The following is a 12,517-nucleotide window of genomic DNA, read 5'->3' as shown; positions in this document are numbered from 1 at the left end:
TTTGCATTTTATTGGCTCATTATTCTTGACATATAAATATCCAACCTTATTAACTTGATTTTATGCAGGCATCTTCTACTTGATATATTTTAAAATTTAAACGGTTCGAATTATTAAAATAGACTCCGAAATAAGTCCATTTTACTGCACAGCAGCCGCTGCTACGCTGGTTGCACAGCAGCATTCCCACTTCCAGTTCTAGGCCAGCCAAAAAAGCGCAAAAAGAAAATTTAATTATTTTACTTTTATTTTTATTCATTTCCTTGACAAATCCAATGAGCCAAGAATTCATAAGCTAACATCAATTAATTCCTTTTAGGAGTGTTTAATTCCTATTTCAGTTTTTAAATTTTATTATTGCATAACACGAGAAAAGTTTGAACAAATTATTAATTTATAAAGTATTTTCCAAACAGATAAGTGAACTCCCAATGGAGCGCTTGTTTCAAATTTGTTAAGATCGGTAAAATTGTTCAGAATCTAACATGAACCAATACAAGAAGAAAAATGATCTACAGAATCACAGATAGAATTTTATACATAAATATCATATAGAATAATATAACGTGTTTTTGCAATTTTAAGTTGTTATGACCTGTGGCCGTTCTAGGAATTTCGATTAGGGTATTTAAAATTTTAAATTAGAATTTATATAAAATAAATCACATTTGTCTATGAAAATGTTACATTTGTCTATGAAAATGTTACATAAATTGACTTTTTTATTCATTACGAAAAGACGTGTAAACATAGAAGTGATGTGATTCAAATAAATTAAAAGTCAATAAGTTAGTTTTTAAGTCACTTTCTGACATAGCTGGGCCCATAGGGGGCTTTTGGCCCACCACTTAGACCCCAACACACGATTCAAACACCAGAGCCCAACATTACTGGAATCTAACGTTGCACCAAGAACCAATGGCATCTAAACACTTGTCAAGAGAAGAACCAGCCACGTAAGCAGACAAAGATTATACAGAGTTATTGTACCACATATCAGTCATTAATGAAATTCCCTGTAGCATTTAATACGATAACTCCTTCACGTCGGAACAGAATTGTCTCACCATGAACAAGGCAAGTTAGAACATAGACTTTCAGCCAACATGATAGGTCGGAGTAGACAAGGAAATGATGGCCCTATTTGGTACAACTTTTTTTTCAGCTTATTTCAGCTTTCAGCTTAATTTAAGCTATTTTGATGTGTTTGGTTTAGCTTAACAATGCAGCTTATAGCTTTTTGTAAGTTAGAAATCAGCTTATTCTTTGAGTGGGGTAGGAGAAGCTTAATTTATAAGTCAGAAATCAGCTTATGTTCATAGTTATAAGCTATAAACTGTTGAGGTATAAGCTACAAGCACTTTCCCACAGCCCTACCAAACAAGGCCGATGAACAAAGGATATAAGTAGGTTTCTAAAACAAAAAGAATGTTAAGTTTTTTATCATCACCCTATCTCTACATTCCATTAATCTCTTTTTTCTAACTTGCTCGTCGGAGAGTTCGCTGGAAGACTCCCGTTCCCCGTTGAACTTTTGTGCAAGTTTCTCAGTGGGCCCAGCGACCGGACAACGGTGTGGGAGGCGTGGATCAGCTCGACCCGTTCCTCCGAGACAAGTAGTATCATTAGTTGGCACCGTTTGTGGGAATCTTTCACTCTGTGTGACAATTGTGCTCATTGTTGTCAGAGACCCATTCCCGATAATTCCTCATTGCCACCCACCAAGGTGGATGGTCACAATGAGATCATGGCTTCTCAACACAACGTTGCCGACCCCCAAGCCAACCCTCCCAACCCAAACAATCCACCTCAGTATTTCACAGAACTCACCAATAGCATCAACCGCCTAGCCGAACAAAACCAAGCCTTGATCAATGCTTTGCTTCAGCGAGACCTCCACGTGCCTCCTCCACCACCACAAGATATCCCACCTAACCGAAAACGAACCCCGAGCCATCGCTTCCAACAAGCCCACCCCTCTAACTTTGAGGGTTTGCGACCCCCACCCCAAGATATGAACCCGTTACCTCGGGGTCTAGATCCATCAGTCCAAGCAATTGCTCTCGAGGGAGAGGCCAGTAGTGTCCAGCCTCCATTGTATTCTGGTGGTGACAACGTTCCTATCTGGGATGCGGAACTCCGAGCCATGAAACTCCAGCTCCAAGGACTCATGCAGAACATACAGAATAAACCCTCCATAACAGCCAATTTACTATTTGTCGCCTCTATCAGGGACAAACCCCTACCTCCTAAGTTCAAAATGCCCTTGATCGACTCTTTCGATGGAACAACGGACCCAATCGACCACTTGGAGACTTATAGGACCCTAATGATCCTCTATGCTTTTTCCGGATGAGATCATGTGTCGGGCTTTCCCCGTAACACTCAAGGGGTCGGCTCGACTCTGGTTTAATCAGTTGTCAACAGACTTCATCTCTACTTTCCAACACCTAAGTGATTCCTTTCTTAGTCATTTCATTGGTGCCCAGCGCCAGCGGCGCTTGGTAACTCAACTCCTCAACATCCGTCAGACGGAGAGGGAATCGCTATGTAGCTTCGTCACCTGTTTCAACACCGAGGCCTTGCAAGTGGCGGAAAATGACGACAAGGTCATTCTCACGGCTTTCATGGCTGGTTTACGATCATCCGACTTCCTTTTCTCCTTCTCCAAAAACCCTCCAACCTCCATGGCAACCCTTCTTTCCAAAGCCCAAAAATACATGAACGCTGAAGATTCTCTGGCTGCCTGCCAAGATTCTACAACTAAAAACCCAACCCTCAGAGAGAAGAGAAAGGAATCTAAAACTTGAACCACCCAATACACACAGCAAGCACCTCAGTATACCGACCAAACTACTCGAGCCAACCAATCAATACCTACCCGACCGCCTGGTCGGTTCGAATGGTACACTCCCCTCAATTCCTCCATGGAACAAGTCTTGAACCAGATCCAACGAGATTACAACTTGAAATGGCCACAACCCTCGCGGTCTCCTTGTAACCGGCGAGACCAATCAAAATATTGTCGTTTCCATCAGGACCACGGCCACAACACCAAGGAATGTGTTAACCTTAAAGACCAGGTAAAGAGCTTGATATGCCAGGGACGCCTCAGTCGGTTCACGGCAGCCCGTCCCCAGCAACGCCAAGGACTGAATCTACTAGGGGCAACCGCCGACATACCCCTCCCCGACAACCCGTGTAACCTAACCAAGGCAATGATCAACCTCTACCACAACCCCGAGCACAAGGCAACCCTACTCCCCCGGTTGGAGAGATCAGAGTCATTGCTGGCGGACTTGCATGCGGAGGACCATCCCGTTCGGCCCAACGAGCCGAACTCAGAAAAATCTGGCAGGGCTCCAACAAAGAAGTCACAACATTGGATTACCCCTTCAAACAACCCAAACAGTGGATGAAACCTTCACCTTTACGGAAGCCAATTGCACAGGCATCCGTTACCCTCATGACGACCCCCTCGTCATCTCTACTCTCCTATCCAACTACAAAGTTAGACGAGTGCTTGTCGACAATGGCAGCTCTTCAGACATCATCTTCCTGAACGCTTATCGCCAGCTCAAGGTCGGGGAAGAAAGATTGTCCCCTCTCCAAACCCCACTAGTCGGCTTCACGGGGGATCGGGTGACCTCCATAGGGTCCATCGATCTTCCCATCACCATCGGAGAGTATCCCCGGCAGACCACCAAGTTACTCACTTTCCTTGTCGTTGACTATTCCTCTGCTTATAACATCATCCTCGGCAGCACAGTCTTTTAACGCTTTTCAAGCTGTCACATCCACATATCATCTGGCCATGAAATTTCCTACCGACCTCGGGGTCGACACCGTAAAGGGAGAACAGACAATGGCCAGAGAATGCTACGTCACTTCACTCAAAGAGGTCAAGCTGAAGAAGGCTATGATCATCGAAGGACTTGACATCAGAGACGAAGACGAGTTAGTCAGAGGGGAACCAGTGGAAGAACTTGTTGAAGTCCCCATCGACCCTACCAACCCAACAAAAACAGCCAAGATCAGCAGCCAACTATCCTCCCAAGCCAAGGCTACCTCACAGCCCTCCTAACCGAGCACAATGATGCATTTGCCTGGACCCATTCCGACATGCCGGGTATCGATCCCTCCTTTATCGCTAATCATCTCAGTATCGAGCCCCACTTCTGACCTTTCCGCCAGAAGCAGCATGTCTTTCACCCGGAACGCAATGCCCTTATTGCTTCTGAGGTAGACAAACTACTCGAGGCACGATTCATTAAGAACGTAGACTATCCCAGATGGCTGTCAAATGTGGTCCTGGTCCATAAAAACAACGGCAAATGGAGATTCTGCGTCGACTACTCCAACCTTAATAGAGCATGCCCCAAAGATAGTTATCCCCTCCCCCGCATAGATCTGCTTGTCGACGCCACTGCCGGACATCAGATGCTCAGTTTCATGGATGCCTTCTCCGGCTACAATCAAATTCTGATGCACCCGGCTTACCAGGAACACACCTCCTGCATCACAAACAGAAGAACTTACCACTATCGTATTATGCCATTCGGATTGAAAAATGGTGGAGCAACTTACCAACGGTTGGTCAATGTTGTCTTTTACCACCAGATAGGTCGGAACATGGAAGTCTACGTCGATGACATGCTTGTCAAGAGCAAACTCTCCTCTGATCATCTGACAAACCTGCGAGAGACCTTCGAAACCCTACGCAAGTATCAAACGAAGCTGAATCTAGAGAAGTGCGCCTTCGGCGTAGGATCTGGAAATTCTTGGGTTTTATGGTCAGTTAGCAGGCATCGAGGCCAACCCTGAAAAGATCAAGGCCCTGATAGAAATGTAGTCTCCCAGAACGGTTAAAGAGGTTCAATGGCTTACCGGCAGAGTCACCGCCCTCAACCGTTTTATTTCCCGTGCAACAGACAAGTGCCTCCCCTTTTTCAAAGTCCTTCGACAGGCCTTTGAGTGGACCACCGAATCCCAAGAGGTCTTTCAACAATTGAAGCAGTGCATGGTTAACCCTCCCTACTCTCTCAAGCGCTCTCAAGCGAGACCCTCTTTCTCTACTTAGCCGTATCAAACACCACAGTCAGTGCGGCCCTCATCAGGGAGGACAGCTCAGTACAGCGTCCGGTTTATTACATTAGTCGAGAGCTCTCAGGGGGGCAGAACAAAACTACCCTCAGTTGGAAAAAATGGCCCTTACCTTGGTCATAGCCTTAAGACGATTCCGACCTTATTTCCAAACTCACTCCATAGTGGTCCTCACTGATCAACCTTTGAAGAAGGTAATGCAGCAGCTAGAGCTGTCCGGTAGACTTATACAATGGTCTGTCGAGCTCAGCCAATTTGAAATCTCTTACCGACCTCGAACGGCAATCAAAGGACAGGTCGTCGCTAATTTTATCTTGGAATTCACCAATCCCACTCCAACCGTGCCCCCTCCGCCAAGGCAATTCAATACTGAGCCAGAAGACCCCCACTCCTGGACCCTCAATGTCGATGGATCATCCCACAAAGAAGGCAGTGGGGTTAGTCTCATCCTCACCACTCCCGAGGGTAGTTACTTCAAGTGTGCCCTCCGTTTCCTGTTCGACGCAAGCAATAATGAAGCCGAATATGAGACCTTGGTAGCAGGTCTTCGCCTAGCCAGAAACATTGGCGTAAGCCATATCCAAGTGTTCAGTGACTCCCAATTGATCATCGAGCAGATCATGGGGGAATTCAACGCGAAGAAAGACACAATGAGAGCCTACAGGGACATTACACTCCCTCTCGTTTGCCTTTTCAATACTTTCCATATCAAACACATCCATCGGTTAGAAAACTCCAAGGCAGACGAAATGGCCCAGTTAGCCTCGGCCGACCAGTCAGACCTCAGCCATGGCGTCTGCCTTGAATACCTGGCCCATCCGACTACTTCGCCAAACCAACAGGAGGTTCACTTCGTCCAAAACGAACCTATCCCATGAGCTGCAGACATCATTCTGTTTTTTACAAGTGAGAAGTTGCTAGCCGATAAACAACAAGCCACCAAAGTCAGAGCCCGGTCGTCCAATTACATCCTCATCAGCGGCCTACTATACAAAAACGGATTTTTGCGTCCATACCTCAAGTGTCTCAGTCCTGCTCAAGCGATCTACGTAATGAGGTAAGTCCATGAGGGTATGTGTGGTAATCATTCGGGTGCAAGATCTCTGGCTCACAAAATCCTCCATACCGATTATTTCTGGCCTACTCTTCACGAAAATGTTACCGATTTTGTGCTTAAGTGCGATAAGTGTTAGCGCTTTGCCAACATCCCTCATGCCCCACCAACAGAACTGATTACGCTCTGCAGTCCCTACCCCTTCGCCAAGTAGGGCATCGACTTAGTTGGTCCATTGCCTACCGGAAGGGGCCAAACCAAGTTCACTGTAGTTATAATTGACTACTTCACTAAATGGGTGGAAGCGGAACCCTCGAGACAATCACTGAGCGAAACACAACCAGGTTTATCTGGTAGTCGAACGTGTGCCGATTTGGAATCTCCCAAGCCATTGTCTTGGACAATGGCAAACAATTTGACAATGCCAAGTGTAGGAAATTCTGTGCAGAGCTCCACATTACACCATGTTTCTCTTCCCCAAGTCATCCCCAAGCCAATGGCCAAATCAAAGTCACCAATCGCTCCCTCCTAAAGATCATCAAAAATAAGTTGGAAGCCGCTAAAGGGCTCTGGGCTGAGGAGCTACCAAACGTACTCTGGGTTTATCGAACTACTGCTCGCACCCCTACTAGGGAGACCCCTTTTCACCTAACGTACGGTGCAGAGGCGGTCATTCCAATGGAGATCGGCCTACCGACCCCTCGGGTTTTGCACCCGGATACAGAACTCAACGAAGAATTGCGTCAGGCTAACTTAGACCTAATTGAAGAGCTCCGAGAGACAACCACTGTCAGATGGGCGTCGTATCAGCAGAAAATGAGAACACATTATAACTGCAAAGTTCGACCGCAAGAGTTCGCGGTAGAGGACCTAGTCTTGCGTGAAGCAACCCTTGCCACTAAAAATCCTACCACGGGCAAGCTAGCGGCCAATTGGGAAAGACCATACGTTGTCAAAGCCAAACCCCACTCGGGAACTTACCGACTCCAAGATATGGAGGGTAGAGACCTCTCCCATCCATGGAACGCCGAGCACTTGAAGCGTTATTTCCAGTGAAATGGTGTCTCCTGTTTTTGTACTATTCCATTGTTATGTGTTCCTTTTTGTACTATTCCATTGGTGTAAACTTGTGATCAACAGGCTGTGCCTTAAATGATAATGACTTTATATCTCCATTATTTGCATCGTGTTTTAATAACAACTTGTTAACTAAAGTCTCAACCAGACTGAGCACAAAGAGTTCAGCCAAACTGAGTTAACTTAAGTCTCAGCCAGACTAAGTTAACTAAAGCCTCAGCCAAACTAAGCAGAAAGAGCTCAGCTAGACTGAGTTAACTTAAGTCTCAGCCAGACTGAGCACGAAGAGCTCAGCCAAACCGAGTTAACTTAAGCCTCAGTGCGACAGAGCCCTCAAAGTCTTAGTCAGAACTCGTATGAAGAATTCGACCGGTCTGAATCAAAGCTAGTCCCAGCCCTCCAAGTTCATGACCATCCATTTTCACTAGTCATACAAGTTAGCTTGTTTGCCCATTTTTAACATTTTTACATCATGGTTTACTTACGAAATTTCATATTACTCAGCTGTTACGAAATTTGATATTACATCGTGGTTTGCCCATTTTTAACATTTCCATTAGTCATCCATTTTCACTAGTGAACATACAAGTCAGCCTGATTGCCCATTTTGACCATTTTTACATCACAATTTACTTACAAGTTTCACAATTTACGCACAAGTTTCAATTTTACACCTACTTTCTATTGAATTCCGCTCAGCTATTTTCACCATCCCAAATTTACAAATCAAAGCAATAAAGACAACAACAATACATAAGAAAACTCGTTGTTTTATTAACAAACTTGCATTTTTACACAAATTTATTACAGAAACTACCTCTATTACAATAAAAAAAAATGTTATCCCAGGTAGGCAACCCAAGAGGGGGGTGAATTGGGTCATTAAAAATTTCAAAATATTAAAATTAACACAATATTCAGAATTTTAATAAATAAATAAAAACAAAATAATAATTATCAAAAGTAAGAGAGATAGGGAGAGAATCAAGCACTGAGATTTATAGTGGTTCGGCACGCCAGGCCTACGTCCACTCTCTAAGGAACCTCCTTGAGAATTTCGTTACTATCAATTGAATAAATATACCACCAAGCTTGTGGATTTGACATAGGACTTACTCTTATCTATTAGAAGTGTACACGGTCCGGATTGGTTCGGTTATGAGAAAATCCAAGAACCGAACTGATCCTAACGGTTATGTGATTTTGAGAACCAGACCAGACCGTTACAATTGTAAAACTGGACCAGAACCAAACCGAAAAAACGGTTCGATTTCGATTTGGTTTACGGTTCCAAAAATTTCTATTTACAAGAATAAATTATTAATATTAGCAAAATAATTACTCAAACTAATTACATTTAACTCATGATAAAAACTAATAATATTAAGGCATTACTTAATATTACATATCTATACCATCCTAATATCATTAAAATTATAAAAAATCAATTAATAAAAATAAAACTTGATATTATATATATATATCTTTTAAAATTCGGTTCGGTTTGGTTCGAACCGCGGTTTTTTCGTAAAATCCATTAACCGAACCGTTTTTACAGTTCTCATATTTCTTAATTCGAAACCGAACCAATTCTTAATAGAACCGAACCAAACCGTACGATTTGGTCTAGTTCGGTCCGGATTACTGGTTTGAACGGATTTTTGAATAGGCCTATTATCTATTAAGCCTCACTTAACAATAAATGCCTACCCTTACAAAATCTCTCACAAAAATGAGGAATAAGAATAAGTGGTACTTAAACCCTCTTTTACAATAATTCTCTCACAAAGAGTAGATATGAAAGTGTAAGAACAAAGGCTAGACTTAGATTTGAAAGTGAAAGAGCAGAATACAATATACTCAGAATTTTGGAGCTCACAAAAAATTTTCTCTTCAAGTTCTTGATTTTTCTCCACACACAACACTTCTATTTATATACAAAAATATACCCGTTGGACGCTCCTTGCTGACGTCATGGTTACATAAGCACGTTGCTGATGTCATGGCTTACATAAACACGCTGCTGACGTCATGGCTTACATAAGCACGCTCCTTAATTTTAAATAGTCAGCAAATGTTAATAATTAAAAAGATAAAAGTAAAACTAATTTTTTCTTTTCCTTTTTTGTTTTTTCAAACATGGAGCCACCATTTTTGTAAACAATTTAATACGAAGTTCACAACTTTCAAACAAGTAAATGATTTGTTCCATCTTGTTTTATTATAATATATAACTCCATCTTTTTCTTCTTGTTTTATTATAATATGATATAATCAATGTAGTGTGAAAAATTTAATTGCTCACGTGATGTATTCTATTTATATTATATGCATTCTATATAATATTCTAATCAAATATTTGCATATATAGTAAAATTCCTTTAAGTAATATTTATAATATATCTGATCATATATACTATTTTTTTTGTATATGTTGTAGACATTTTAAATTAAATATAACCTTCCACTCCATATCAATTTTGTCAAAAGAAGACAGCCCATTAATACCAAATTTGTCAAAATAATACAACCAATCAATATCAAATTTGTCAAAAGATTAATAATAATGTGACAACCCTCACCTCTGATTACTGCTAAACTGTGACTGAATATGATACGTAACTGATTTGGATGAAATCCAAAACTGATTGCATAAGTATGTTGCTTGAATGCATTTCTATCTATTTGACTGCTAAATGATCTGTTCGTGTTTTAAGTTTCGAACTACAAATTCAAGGCCTTATCGGCGACCGAACCTGAAATTGATTTGTATTATATGCTAGTTAGAATTTATTTGATTTTATGGTAGGTTTAATTTAAATTTGATTGGGAATGATTAAATTAGATTAAATAAAGTTGTATCACATTAGTTTGCACTTTTTACCAAATTGCATTGAGTGGCCATTTCCTATAAAACTTGTTTAGGACTTAATTTATGTATTTGAGGCATCATTCCTTCAGCCATTTCCTTAGACAAGCCGTATGAAAGGGGAGAGTGAGAGAAAGAACTTGAGTTCATCAAATTTAGCTTGGGAACTAGAAGAAATTGAAGAGAGATTGCATATTTGAGCTTGTATACCTTGAATTCAAGACCTAAGGTAGATATTTCATCCTCTCATTTGTACATTTGAGTTATTTCTTGCATGGTTCATGGTAAATTGGTGATCTAAGTCAAGAATTAAAGTAAAGAGTTGAAATTAAGGCTTAATTCATGCACGCATGTACGTATTCTTGAAATTGAAGTTGTTTTGTATGAATTCCTTACATGCATGTCCATATTTTAGTAGAGGCCCATGAATTCACCATGTTCTTGAGCTAAAACTTGCATTTGGTCATGTTTTGAAACATTAGAGTCCATGGGAACTCATGCATGTATGATTTTTGCATTGTTCTTCATGTTCTTGAATTTTGAGTTGAAACGGTGTTCAATTGACTCATCATTGGGCTTTGATTTCTCAAATTGATCTTCAAAACATGTTATATTATGGGTTTAAAGTGTTTTTCCAGAAAATTGGCCCAAAAGGATCGAATTTGAGGCTTTTAAAGTTGAGTTTTGTACTTGGGGATGAATTTGGAAATTCCAGATTTTGGACCCACGCTCGAGCGTAGGACTTCACGCTCGAGCGTACCCTCTGAGTCGTGCACTTCCCTTCGAGCGTGGAAAGTTGCGCTCAAGCGTGAAATGCATGTACCCAGAAGTTCTTGTGTTTTACAATCCGCTCGAGCGAGAACCTGAGTCTCACGCTCGAGCGGAGGTCGAGCGTCCATCGAGCGTGAATTGCAAGCATCCAGTACTTTTCATGAAGTTTACAGTCCGCTCGAGCGTAGAGATCCATGCTCGAGCGAGACCCCTGTTTTCTAAAAATTTTGAAAAGTGTTTTAAAGTACATCTTTGTATCCTTATTTCATCCTAGGCATTCCTAGGCCTAGTTTAAGGCATCTTAATGAGGATATTGATGTAGAACCACACTGAGTCAAGATAGGAGCTAAGTTGTTGACTCCCAAGTGTGTAACTTAGTGTGTGTTCGTTCTGTAACTGTGTAGGGTTGGCATTCGAGGACGCTCATTAGCTGCTATTAGCCCAGTGCTCTGTGAGTAATAATGTTGTAAAGATATGTTCAATTATGAATATTTTCAGAATGATCAACTGTTCTGTTTACTGAAACGCTATTGGTTAATGAACGAATGTTTGTCCTATTTGTAAACTGTATCCGTGGTATCCATAGCAATTTATTGTTACTACTACTGTTACAGAGATCTCTGTCGGTTCCCATGTTTGGAACCATTACTGTTCACAGTTATGATGGCAATCAACTGACTGTTCGGTCTGTTAAGACCTGCTGTACTGTTTGCTATTGGATGTACCACATATACTTGCTATGGTTTCTAAATGACTGATATGACTGCTTAATGACGGAAAGGACATTCATTCTTAACCCTTTTACGCATTTGTTATTCATTGGGCTTTAGCTTATTGTTTATATTTATATGTAGGTGTTCAGGCACCGGATCGATGCTAGGAGAGTCGGGTTAACTCCTTTTTTGTCAAGCCAACCATTGTGTCTCACCTCGAGCTTCCAAGTCTGACCGAGCTAAGGCTGCTTTAGGGTGTCTCAGTTTCATCCTTCCGTCTCTGTTTTGTAACACTGTTTAAGACTTGTACTGTACTCTGAATGTTTGTACATATGGTGTACATATGTTTTGCTTATGAATGTGAATATGTTCGAAAAAGTTTTTTTACATTCAGACTGTCACAGCTCATTGGACATCTTTTATTACTGTTTTGGCTTCTGCCAGCCCCTATACTCTGTATTACTGTCTTTACTGTCAAGCAGGCTGTAATAACCCCGATCCGTAATTAGCTACTAATTCGTAATTAATGATGCTAATGAGGGAATTAAAATAAATTATGGTTTATTATGTAATTTGCACGATAATTGGCTTTCTATCTGTTACTTGTAGAAATATCTGTTTGGAATTTCACTTTAATATGTAAATTGAAAGCTTCATCGGCATCCGAAACCGGAATTGATTACATTAATATGTTATTTGGAATGTTTAGAATGCTATGGCGAATTTTATTAAAAATTGATTCAGTTTAGTGGAAATCACATGTGATTAAATTGAACCTTGATGGGAACTATTTTGGATTAATTGAATTTTGATCTAACCTGAATAAATTAAGGTTACTTATGTGTGATTAAATAATGCAAGATTGGTGCCTAATCTAAACCTATTAGTGATCCAAGATGTGATTAAAGAGTAAGGTGTGCTAGGCCTTGG

The 12,517-nt window shown here is 41.2% G+C and overlaps 1 long non-coding RNA gene across 1 annotated transcript in view; it reads left to right on the top strand.

Moving 5' to 3' along the window:
* The window catches only part of LOC145820841 (uncharacterized), a 30,423-nt gene extending 18,345 nt beyond the window's left edge, over positions 1-12,078 (top strand). Inside the window, exon 3 of the long non-coding RNA XR_014362867.1 lies at positions 11,729-12,078. This is a non-coding gene — a long non-coding RNA (uncharacterized LOC145820841). The remainder of the gene's footprint in view (positions 1-11,728) is intronic.
* Positions 12,079-12,517: the final 439 nt, after the last annotated feature.

The sequence above is a fragment of the Camellia sinensis genome, chromosome 3 (genome assembly GCF_055761805.1).
Source record: "Camellia sinensis isolate YWXY chromosome 3, ASM5576180v1, whole genome shotgun sequence".
NCBI lineage: Eukaryota > Viridiplantae > Streptophyta > Magnoliopsida > Ericales > Theaceae > Camellia > Camellia sinensis.
Note: the sequence above shows the minus strand (reverse complement) of the source record. Positions and strands in the feature narration are given on the sequence as shown.